Consider the following 11883-nt stretch of genomic DNA (forward strand, 5'->3'; position numbering starts at 1 on the left):
TGACTTCTCTACGAACCAGAGATCTCAGATTTTTTATTGTAATAAAGCCATAAGAATGAGAGTGATATTGCTGTAAGGGGAAAGAAAAGCTCTGTAGCAGAGGATGGTTTCGATCCATCGACCTCTGGGTTATGGGCCCAGCACGCTTCCGCTGCGCCACTCTGCTGCTGCGAGATATGTTCCTAAAGTTTGTATATAGTGTCTTCGACATTGATTTTTTGTTTTGTTTTGTTTTGTTTTAATTCAGTAATTTACTTTGTCTTTTACATCGTTTCTTCCCCGCCCCCCCCCCCTTAGTCTTCATACTTTCTAAACTTATGCTTTGTGATTCGCTCCTGCCCGAGATTGCCAGTGGGCTCTCCCTGGTTGGAAATCAAGACCCCAAAGGCTGGGTCAAGAATTACGTCCCTGGATTTAGACTTACTAAAGTGTTTATCAATACGCCTTTTTTGCTCAGGAATGTCGGCTCTCCAGAGGAAGAATCCTGTAAAATCTTTCAATTTTTAAACAGCTGCATCCTTTCCACCAAAGCCACCTCCTCTGGACTGCCGCCTTCTCCTTCTGTAGACACCATTCCCCTCTGTCCTCCAGGGGCCTCCTGTCACATCAGTTGGACAAATTTACTACATGTACATACAAGTGCTTCAGCTGAGTTGTATGGTTCTGGCAAATGATGTACTCAGAGGCCGAGGTAGGATTGCCTTGAGTCTCAAGCCAAGGTAGGCTACAGAGTAAGACCTGTATGCAAAAGAGAAACAAACAAATATTCAAATAAATACATACATGACAAATAATGTGATCCATGTCACCATTAAATGTTTAAAAAACACTACATTTAAAGAATTCCTACAGGGTGTGGTGGCGTACGCCTTTAATTCCAGCACTCGGGAGGCAGAGGCAGGCAGATTTCTGAGTTCGAGGCCGGCCTGGTCTACAAAGTGAGTTCTGGAACAGCCAGGGAAACCCTGTCTCAAAAAAAAAAAAAAAAAAATCCTAACATATAAAAGAAAATAAGCTTTATACTAATGGTTTAATTAATTCTTTGTTGCCATTCTAGGGATTTGTATCTTTTAGTTTTTCAGTTACTTGGAAGCAATTGTAGAATTTATATCTGACACTCCTTCCTTGCATCACAAACAGGTTAGGTAGGATTCTAGATCTCCTTTGTAAGAGGGTGATTCCCTGAGCTTCTTCCTGGGTGGGACACAATTCCAGCACTACACACTGGGTAAAGAAGGGTGGACCTTAGCGTGAGGTTTTTGTTTATAACTGGTCACCTTCCTTCCTTCCTTCCTTCCTTCCTTCCTTCCTATCTAAACTCAGAATTTTTCCAAACTTCTGAACATTTTGAATCTAGTTAAGATTTTGTAATTCTGAGTCCTAAATGCATTACTAGTCCTATTACCTTAGCTACTCAATCACAACTACACAGGTTACTGCTGCGTTTAAATAAAATAGCTGTTATTAAATGTAGATTCCCTTTCAAGATTTAATCAGGAACTAGAACGTTTACACATTGTATGTTCGGGACCAACTCCTTAGCTTGAGGCGCTACTAAAATGAAGCCAGTTAGACAAGTGTGGCCACCCAAGCTTGCCATCCCAGTATGAGAGAAGGAAGCAGGTATATTAGCAAAAGAGAGGAAAGTAGGAGTACCTAAATGAAACAAACCAACAAGCAGACAAACAAAAAAGGAAAATCCCTTTACCAATAGATTAATAACAATAATAAATAATATTTTTCTTTCAGTCACTGTCGAAAGCTGACTCTGTTGAAGGTGAGATCCATGAGAGAAGGTCTTCCTGTTTTGACTTGGCTGGCCAGGATCTCTTCATCCTACCTCAGATTCCGGAGTATCACAAAAACTGTTAAGGCCTAGGTAACTGTTACCTGGCTAGCCTGCCATTTTGTTCTGTTACTAATAGTATAAGAAAAAGTTCTCATATGATGTTTTTGCTTTTACTAGGAAACTTTCTCATTCCCAAGTTGATTACATATTCTGCTATATTCTATGCCCTTGGAAAGCAGTCATGATAGACGTTACCAGAACTGCTTTGTATAATTACCCACAATACGGTTGGAACCAAACCAACCACCCAGCAGCCACCCCCTCAACCTGTGCATAGCTTTGATGGTATTTGCTTTTATACCCTGCCCTTGGGATAGAACCCCACATAAGAGAGACACCTGGACCAGTATAAGAAACTATTTAAAATAAGACTAGGGGTTGAGTAAAGTTTAAGTTCCCAAGACCTCCCTGGGAAATGACATCCTACTTAACAGAAAGAAACATGTATGTGAGCAGCCATCCTGGTTATCAAGTTAAGACTTGAAGGTTAGACAAGTATCATCATGGTTGGGAAGTTAAGATATGAATGTTAGGCTCAACATTTTGGGTCCTGAAGTGAATCTATTACATTCTACCATCCAACAAATCAAAGGAAATGCTCAACTCAGTCCAGAACTACACAAGCATACATAAAAAACTGTACACAAGTCTCAGACTGTCTCTTAGGATGGAATCAGCCAATGTGTTCATTACTAGATGAATGGGTAAAGGAAATGTGATGCAGAAACACAATGAAGTTTAACTTATATTATAAATAAACATGGAATCTTGACTACTGCAGAAAACAAATAAAACTGCAGAAATTTTAAGAGAAATGACCCATACTCAGAATTACAAAGTAAAAACAAAGCACAACCTAGTTTTTAATGTGTACAAGTTTATATGTATTATGCGTGCGCCCACGCGCGCGCGCGCATGCGTGTGTGTGTTTTATGTCATCAAAGTAGAGAGAGGACTTTGGGGAAAAGTAGAGACCTTTAAATGTGGGATAGAGAGGACCATAGGAAAAGGTAGAGACCTTGAAGGGAAAATAAACTAGGTTCCACCGAGATTTGAACTCGGATCGCTGGATTCAGAGTCCAGAGTGCTAACCATTACACCATGGAACCCCACAACTTTATACTCTGGGCTGCTAACTGATGAGGTATATAGATCTATTGTAGAATTCAGCCTCTATTTCCCAGGATTCTTAAACTTCCATTTTGTATTTTGCTATCTATTTTTGCAGGATACCTTCCTTTCCAGTCGTGCACTGGGCTCTTCGTGCAAAGTGGAAGCGAGAATCGCTCTAGACAGGAAAGGCCTATTTGCGTCCCTAGTCTCCATCGCCTCGGGCCTTCCTCCACTGCTCTGCGAACACAGCAGGGCACAGATAGCACCATCTCGGTATCTGAGGCTGGGTGGTGGCCTTTGCGAGCCTCGAAATTTTTGTCCAGTTCCCAGTTAAGGGGCAATTGTGGAAATGCACTTTCATTATGTACGATTTGTGCACGACTTCTTAGGGGACGGAGAAATTCTAGAAGGTTCCACCTCTTGGCAAGCTAAGAGTAAAACACAATAGAAAGCTCCGATGTCCAAGTGTGGTGGCATGGGTCTGTAATCCTGCACGTAGGAGGCTAGTTCAAGATCAGCTAGGCCTAGAGAAAGTTTGACTAAGTTTGTGTATCTAGATCTCTCTGATAAAACTTGGGCTTACTTTTCTGGCATTTAGCTATGTTTTAATTTTCACCTTCTACAAGAATCAAGGGAGAATCCTGTCATGTTTGTTTGGATATTCTCTTTTGGAAAGCCTACTGAAATATTTTGTCTTTTTTCATTTTCCATGGTGATTATGTCTTCTTATTAATTTACTTTTTTATATTTCTGTGCCTGCATGTGATCTCTGGATGTATGTACCGGACCTAAGTTTTACTCAGCATATGTGGTGCAATCAATTCTCCAACACATTTGCGCTTTCTTAATGGCGTCTAACAGTGAGAAAGCCTACTGATGCCAGTGAAACATTGGCAACAATATTTGTACGGAAATAGTGATTCTTTTTTGTGCTTTGGAAATTGATGACTAGATAAAGTCGCCGTGGAGTAGTATCCAGGTTCTTCCAGAGGCATAACTGTGTTACTTTTCATTGTTCCATGTGCATCCCATCTGGGTTTAACTTCGATGTGATTAATATATTTCTGTGCTGATAGCTAGTTGAAACACTCACGCATGAATTTCACCTATTGGAATTTCTAGTGCAAGGCAGACCCACATCTGTTTTAAATCAAGGGACTGCATTAGTAATTCCACTTAGAATGTGTTTATTTTCCCAGATATTAGAGAACTTGATCAGGTCAACAAGCACACTTGGGTGACACTTTGTCTTAACTTTGGTGCCTAAAATGCACATTTTTACATTGTCAGTTCTAACTCAGAAATGTGGCTTTTTGTTTGTTTTTGTTGTTTGGTTGTTTTTTTGTTTTTTTGTTTCTTTTTTTTTTTTTTTTTTTTTTTTTTTTCATTTAAACCTAGATTCATTTTTGTTTCGGTTTGTTGTACAAGGAAGGAGTCGCTGTTAAAAATTTAGCCATCTTCTCCCCGTCGGGGAATCGAACCCCGGTCTCCCGCGTGACAGGCGGGGATACTCACCACTATACTAACGAGGAAGTAAGCATTTCCTAGTTCTTGTCTATGACTAATGAAGTTAAATACGACCTATCCGGTCAATCCACATTATTGGAAAAATTGCACCAAAGTTAAAAATATATTTCTAAATATACCTATGATGTAAAATTCTAGCTTGGGCGAAAAGCTGAGTTTGACCAAGAATTCCACACAAATTTACTTTTTTTTCCCTCCTGTAATTCCAGATATTACAATTATGCTGAATCAGTAAAAATGTAACTTTTATTGTTACATGATAGAGATGAAGGAGCACAAATCATTTTCAACTGTTGCCTAAACTACAAGATTAGATTCACACAATTATTTTACGATAAAAAGTGATTTGATTATAACACCCCACCCCCACCCCCACCCCCAACCTCCTCACACTCAAGACTCAATGACCTCCACACCACCGGAACGCCCAAAGCAGTAAAACAAGCCTGGTATGATGACCTCATCTGTAACGCCAGCACTCCTGAGCCTAAATCCGGAGGAGTATATCGAGATCAAGACCAGCTTGGACTGCACAACAAGCTTTTGTCTCCAAAGACTGTAATAGGGGCTGGAGAGTGGTTAAGAGATCACAGCAGTCTTTTTTTTTTTTTTTTTCTTTTTTTTCTGCCCCCCTTAGGTGCTAGAGTTACGCTTGAATATCTGCTTTTAAAGATCTTCCTTTTTATTTTTAATTATTTTTATGCATGTATGTATCTCGGAGGAGTTATGACATCAGCGCAGTTGCCCACAATGTTCAAAACACAACATTGGATTCCCCTGGAACTAGATTTGCAAGTCGTCCAATGAAGGTTCTGGAAACTGAATTCAGGTCGTCTCCTCAGCCCTGAATATCGTCTATAAAATCAAAACAAAACACAAACAAAAAGTGCTGAGCATGGTGGCACACACCTTTAATCCCAGCACTTGGAAAACAAAGGAGGGCTGATCTCTGTGACCTCAAGAACAACCTGGTCTACATAGTGAGTATTTTGGCCATCTAATTCTTTCCTCAACAGGCACTTTGTTTTTAATATATTATTACATCTTCCCCATATTGTTATGTATATACTATATCTTGGCAGGAAGGGTCCCAGGTAAGGTGTTGGATGCATTCTGTCACTGTACATTCTCTCTCAGTTCTGCCTGAGTATTGGCTGCCTGACTTGGTTAGATAGCTTTCGCTTCTTTGTCAATGCTGTGGTGCTTAGACAAGACTTTTAAGCAGGGTGTCTTAGGGTGGTGGAGTCATTGCAAGCACAGCCTTGAGGAAGGAATCGCAAGGACCTTAGTTTTGTGAATTATTTTTGTGTCCTCTCAAAGTAGAACATTAGAGGTAGAAAGATAGTCTGGTTTTGGGCAAAGTAAAGCAAAAACAGAACATCAAGAACAAAACGGGACAAAGTATCTCCACATAGGCAATTCAAGAACTAGTCCTCCTCTACCTTGCGTGACTGAAATGTGTAAGGAAACTTCCATCGGTTGAGTTATACCCTTGTACCTTAAACATGTGAGGTTAAGGTACAAAACACCCGTAGTCGGCAGGATTCGAACCTGCGCGGGGAAACCCCAATGGATTTCTAGTCCATCGCCTTAACCACTCGGCCACGACTACAGACCATAGTAGGTAGTCAACTGAGAGAGTTTCGTGGCAGGTGATTTGTGCAAACTCTGGTTCGCCTTGTAGGTGGCGCAGGCTGTAGGTTACAGAGTTGAAGGGGAGGAGGCTCGCAGGTCCCTATCGAGAGAATACTAAAGCAAGAACCTCTGTCTCGCCAGCAGACTCACACAGGACGTCACAGGCCTTCTACCAGTCGCACGCGACCTGTGCAAGCCCTGAGAGGAACTTCTTCCGTGGATTTGTGTTCCAAACTAAGGGCGAGAACAGACATGGAACCCTCCGTGTAGTGTTGATGTTATGCTTTAGGATCTTTTAAAAAATGTTTTCCTTTAGCCCTCTTCTTGCACCTCCGTGTGTCCATCTCCTTCATCCCGAACTCCTAGCTTAACCTGTTCTGCCAAACAATGCTTAATGATCAGAGACCCAAATTAATGGTACAAATGAAATGGGGTTGACATAGAAGTTTTAGTGGATACAGGAGCTGATGTTAGTATACTTTCCCCAAAGTCTTGGAATCCAAATTGTGTGCTTCAGAAGGTTTACATACATTTATAGAAATGGGTAAATTATCACAAATAAGACAAAGCGTCCAGTGGAATACCTGTGTGGGATCAGAAAGGCAAACAGGGAAGCTGAGACCTTATGCGGCTGACACACCCATAAACTTATGGGGAAGGAATCTTTTACAATAATGGGATACTAATGTTCCTGCAATTCCAGGAACAGCAAATGAAGAAAATAGGGATGATATGGTAGATCCTGGGAAAGCTATTGATACTGGATATTGATCACAAGCTGTGCACGTTATCCAAACACAGGATATCACAAGGATTGAGTTTCCAAAATTATAAAAGGGGCCACTGTTGACATACCAACAAATGCTACAGTTAGTTTTTCTAAAATTAACTATTTTCCTCACTTTGGCCCCAAACAGGAATTCTTTGCCCCAATTTAGCAGGAAGCAATTAAGAGTCCTTAAATTGGGATGAATGGTTTTGGTCGTTTGATGTTAGTTATGGTTATCTAGGATAGTAGGTTGTTTTGTTTAATTGATAGAAATTTAAGGTTTGCTTAATTATTGTATATTGATAGAAATTTAAGCTTGTTTTGTTTGAATTATTGTATATTGATAGAAATGTAAAGTTGTTTGGTTAGACTATTGTCTGACTATCCTGTACATAAGCTATTTGTTTAAGGCATGATGTAAAGCTCTAGTTTTAGGGTTCTTATACTTGTTTCTATTGTGTGTAGATTGTTAATGTTAGAAAAAAGATTTTTTTTAAAAAAACAGAAAGGGGAATATGAAGTGGGAATTTCTGGTTTCCTTGGAGATTCAGTTGTGTCATGTGATGTTTTTCTGGAGACTGTCTTATTAGAGGATGTTTTGCTGAGTGGTGTTTTTCTGGAAGCTGCCTGGAAAAGGGGCATGTAATGTTTTCCTGGAGTAGAGGCTTGAGAGGACATGTGATGTCTGAAAAGGGTATAAGTATAACTCAACAGACAGTGGACGACGCTGCTGGTCTTCCTTGGGCTTTGCTGATGCTGGTCTTCACTGACAATGCTGTGGCATTGGTTCGCCTGGCCTTCTTCACTGATCATCATTTGTCATGACTTCATAGAGAGAAATGCACCAAAGAATTTCTCATGATATTCTGGTAGCTTCTTGCCAATTCTGCAGAGTCCAGACGATTGACAGAGCCTCAAAGTTTCTTCTGGATGGAACTGCCATTGCTGGTTCATGAATGGTGTTCTGAGTGGATCAAACTGCTGCTGCTGATTTGTGTGAACTGAACTGCTGATATTCTGACAAGGAAAACTGGAATTACCCCAAAGAACTATTTCTAAACAGGTCCACATCCTCCTTTGCCCTATTAACCTTTCCTTTCTACTACCTCTGGTGGGTGGTGAGCTATAAGGGAGGTTAAAGTGTTTAAGAACCCCTTATTAAAGTATGTTTTGAAAAATCTAAGCATTATATTAGTCAACACTGCCAAAATAAAAGAGACTCTCTATCTAGACTTATACTTGGTTTCTTTTTCACAAGATCGTCTTGGCTGGCCTGCAGTTTGTGCAATGTAGACCTGGCTGATCTGGAACTCACAGATATACCCTTGTCTCTACTTGAGATTGAAGGCATTAAAGGTGTGTAACACCCCCTCCCCCCAACACCCTTCCATAGAGCTTAAAGCTCTTAAGGGCTGGCAAGATAACTCAGAGGATAAAGACAGCTGCACTAATAACTATCCTAAAATGAAATTATAAACCCCAGAAGACAACACACCTTGCAAGTTGTCCTTTGGCCTCCACATGCATACTGTAACATGAAGTGAATCTTAAAAATTAGTAAAGGTTGGTTGTAACTCATTAGATTTCTTGTAACAAATTAGTTATAAAAATTCAGACAGAATTGTTTCAATGCAGAACTCCTGACTACCATTCACAACATTCCTTCTGTTAACAAAACTTAGCATATTACTATAGTTTCTTTTCTCTCTCATGTTCTGATATATATATATATTTTTTTTCCTGAATTATTTAAGGTAGTTTGAAAATACCCTTTAATATATTTTATATGTATGTATTGCCTTAAAACATCGTTATATAGCCATTGAACAATCAACAGAAGGTGGAATTAACAATGATGCATTTAATCAATAGACTTTATTCAAATTTCACCAATTATTGCAAAAATAATCTGTAAAGCAAGAGCAAAAGGTACACATGATGTTCAGTTTTTAGCTATGAAACATTCAGTCTTTCCTTGTGCTTTGTAATATTGCTATTGTTAAAAAGAGCACAACTCAGCTGAAAGTTTCTTGGTTTGTCTGATGTTTCCTCTACATATTTTGCCAGGAATATCAAACTGTGGCATTGGGCTCTGTTATTATAAGAGCTCACAAAGTACATGAAATTTACAGGTGCAATACTGATTTCTTGGTTACTGTATTTACCTACCCAATGTATACATGTCTTGATAGAATTTGAGTTTGTGTGTGTGGTTTAATCCTTGATTCATACAGCTTACTGTTTTTGTTGTATTTCTTAAGTTTTGAATGATTATATTAAAGAAAGAAATGCAGTTAACTAAGAGAGTGTTAAACTTTTAGGAGGGAATATACTTAAAAATAGAGATCACTCTCCCCGTCGGGGAATCGAACCCCGGTCTCCCGCGTGACAGGCGGGGATACTCACCACTATACTAACGAGGATGAGGCAGTGCAAGTAGTTCAGGGACAGTACTGGAAGTTTCTGAAGTTCCCTTAGCCTCTGAGTACAGTATTGTTTCCGGTATTTATTATATGCCATGTGACCGGCGCCCAAGCCTGGAATTGCTTCGTTCGCTGCCAAGTCAACGATCGCTGCGCCTGCGTGATGGGTCGGCTGGCTCTGAGAGTATTCGATAGGAATAGGAAAGGCCAAAGAAAAAGAAAAAAAAGTCCTTGTTTCAGCCTTTGTTGTGCACTAGTTCCTATCCTAAAATGAAATTATAAACCGTGCAGTACCTGAAGCTTCTAACCAAACATGTAAGACAGGAAATAAAGACTAGACCAGAATGTGAGCTTCACCGAAAAGAGACTGCGGCGAAGGTGCAGCATTAAAAAAAAAAAAAAAGAAAGAAAATGGAAGTGAACCTCATGATACACTAGCCAGACCTGAAATACATCGCCAGACCTGGAAATCCTCTTAATAGAGATCAGTGTAGATGCAACAAGTTTGAGATTTAAAAGAGCCCGTAGTCGGCAGGATTCGAACCTGCGCGGGGAGACCCCAATGGATTTCTAGTCCATCGCCTTAACCACTCGGCCACGACTACATGAATAGAGCTATATCTTAAAATCTATGAAGGTAAATTTCAGTAGCTGAAAGATTGAAAAAAAAAAAAAAAAAGCAAAGGGCTGCCAGATTTGCAAGGCTCTAAAAGCCCAAAAAGGAACAGAATCTTGTGCTGTGTAAGGGAAAATACGGAAGGCTGAAGTCTCTGTCCAGCCTCGTAATGGAGAGTGAAAGTGTCCTAGGACAGCATCTTCCGACGACTGGAGGCTTCAATTCCCTCACCAGAACCCAGACGACCTCACAATGAAGTACTGTCAGGCCGCGGGTGGTGGCTCATTCCTGTGTCCCAGCACTGATACTGAGACAAGGCAATTGTCAGCTTGGGACTAACTTGGCTATATGGTGTACATATATATTTCGTCTTAACAAAAATAAAGCGTACCTTTCGTTACCCCAGCCCTAGATACTGCTTTTCTTCTGACTCATTAATCAAACATTGATTTTAATTTATTTATTTTACTTTTAAATTTTAATTTATTTTCAGAAAACATTAAAAGTGTGTTTTCAGTAAAGACAAGCCCAACACAAAACTAACATTATCAATTAATTGCATTAAAGAATGATAAACAGTGACCTGCCTGAGGGAGAATTGGTTCTCTCAACTGTTTCTTGGGAATCTCAGCTAAATATTTAAGCTCATTAAATAACAAATTCTATTTTCCATCCAACAGTATACCGCAGTTAACCAAATGCCTGTTACTTTATCAAATGGATCACCATTCCCTTAGCGTCTAGTTATCTGTTCTCCATTTCTAACCTTAAGAAACACCTTTAGCATTCATATATTTCTATATTAAAAGACTTGGGGAGAGGAGGACAATTTTAGATTTATCGGGGGAAAAATCAGTGAAAATTAGTTTCAGTATACTTCATCTCTCCTCTTTCCCCAATTTTCCTACTGCTAACATCTTGTATTCCATTAGTAATTTGTTATCATGATAAGCCAATAATGGTTAAGTTATTATTAATACCATAGTTCACACTAGGGCTTGCTCAGTGATGTACATTCTTTGGGGTTTGACAAATCTGTGTATTTATATGTTTCACTGCCCACCAAGTCCCCTTTGCTCAAAGTATCCCCCAATCCCTGACAGAAGGTGATTTTTACTTGTTCTTTATACAGTGCTATATAGATGGAATCATCCAGTATGCAGCCTTTGTCAGATTGACTCATTTTACTCAGTAATATTCACTTAGTGCCCGGCCCTGTAATTTTTTTCTTATATTGTCGTAATCCATTTCTGTTAATTGCTGAATAACAATCCACTAACCATATACCCAACAATTTGTTCATGCTTGTACTGTTATTACAGACATACACAAGTATTCTTTGGGTGTCAGCTTTTTACTCATTTGAAGAAATACTAGCCGGGCGTGGTAGGCGGATTTCTGAGTTCGAGGCCAGCCTGGTCTACAAAATGAGTTCCAGGACAGCCAGAGCTATACAGAGAAACCCTGTCTCAACCCCCCCCCCCCCAAAAAAAAAACCTAATCGGTGAGGATTACTGAATGGAAGCTAAGAGCATGAATAGTTTTATAAGAATGGCTATACCATCCTCCAGAACGGTGTATTGCTTGCATCTTTGCTGTAGGTTCAGGAGAGCTCCTTTTGTTCTACATCCTTTTCAGTGTTTGGTGTCACTGTCCTAATTCTAGATCATTGGTAAGGAGTATGCCGGTGTGATTTTATTTTAATACACATTTCCCTGACACTAAGATGTAGAGTGCTGTTCATATTTCTGTATTCTGTAAATATCATCTTTGGTGAGGTGTTAAAAGTTTTGAGGTTTGGCCTATTTTCTAAATTGGATGGTTTATTGAGCATTGTTAAGAATATTATTAAAATAACAGTTTATTTTGCTGCTGGATTTTAAAACCAGGACTAAGCAAAAACTACCACTGAACCACCTGTTCCTCTACTTCTAAAAGCTCTTTTTATATT

General features: G+C 39.6%; 6 non-coding genes across 6 annotated transcripts; all 6 read right to left on the minus strand.

The window, feature by feature from the left end:
* Positions 1-94: 94 nt before the first annotated feature.
* On the minus strand, positions 95-166 carry n-TMcat10. Its single transcript has one exon. It is a non-coding gene; the product is annotated as a tRNA-Met (tRNA).
* Positions 167-2886: 2720 nt separating this feature from the next.
* n-TQctg8 lies at positions 2887-2958 on the minus strand. Its single transcript has one exon. It is a non-coding gene; the product is annotated as a tRNA-Gln (tRNA).
* Positions 2959-4422: 1464 nt separating this feature from the next.
* Positions 4423-4494, minus strand: n-TDgtc13. Its single transcript has one exon. It is a non-coding gene; the product is annotated as a tRNA-Asp (tRNA).
* Positions 4495-6019: 1525 nt separating this feature from the next.
* n-TSaga1 lies at positions 6020-6101 on the minus strand. Its single transcript has one exon. It is a non-coding gene; the product is annotated as a tRNA-Ser (tRNA).
* Positions 6102-9244: 3143 nt separating this feature from the next.
* n-TDgtc12 lies at positions 9245-9316 on the minus strand. Its single transcript has one exon. It is a non-coding gene; the product is annotated as a tRNA-Asp (tRNA).
* A 523-nt stretch (positions 9317-9839) lies between these two features.
* On the minus strand, positions 9840-9921 carry n-TSaga8. Its single transcript has one exon. It is a non-coding gene; the product is annotated as a tRNA-Ser (tRNA).
* Between the last annotated feature and the right edge of the window lie 1962 nt (positions 9922-11883).

Source organism: Mus musculus, chromosome 13 (assembly GCF_000001635.26).
Source record: "Mus musculus strain C57BL/6J chromosome 13, GRCm38.p6 C57BL/6J".
In the NCBI taxonomy this organism is placed as follows: Eukaryota; Metazoa; Chordata; class Mammalia; order Rodentia; family Muridae; genus Mus; species Mus musculus.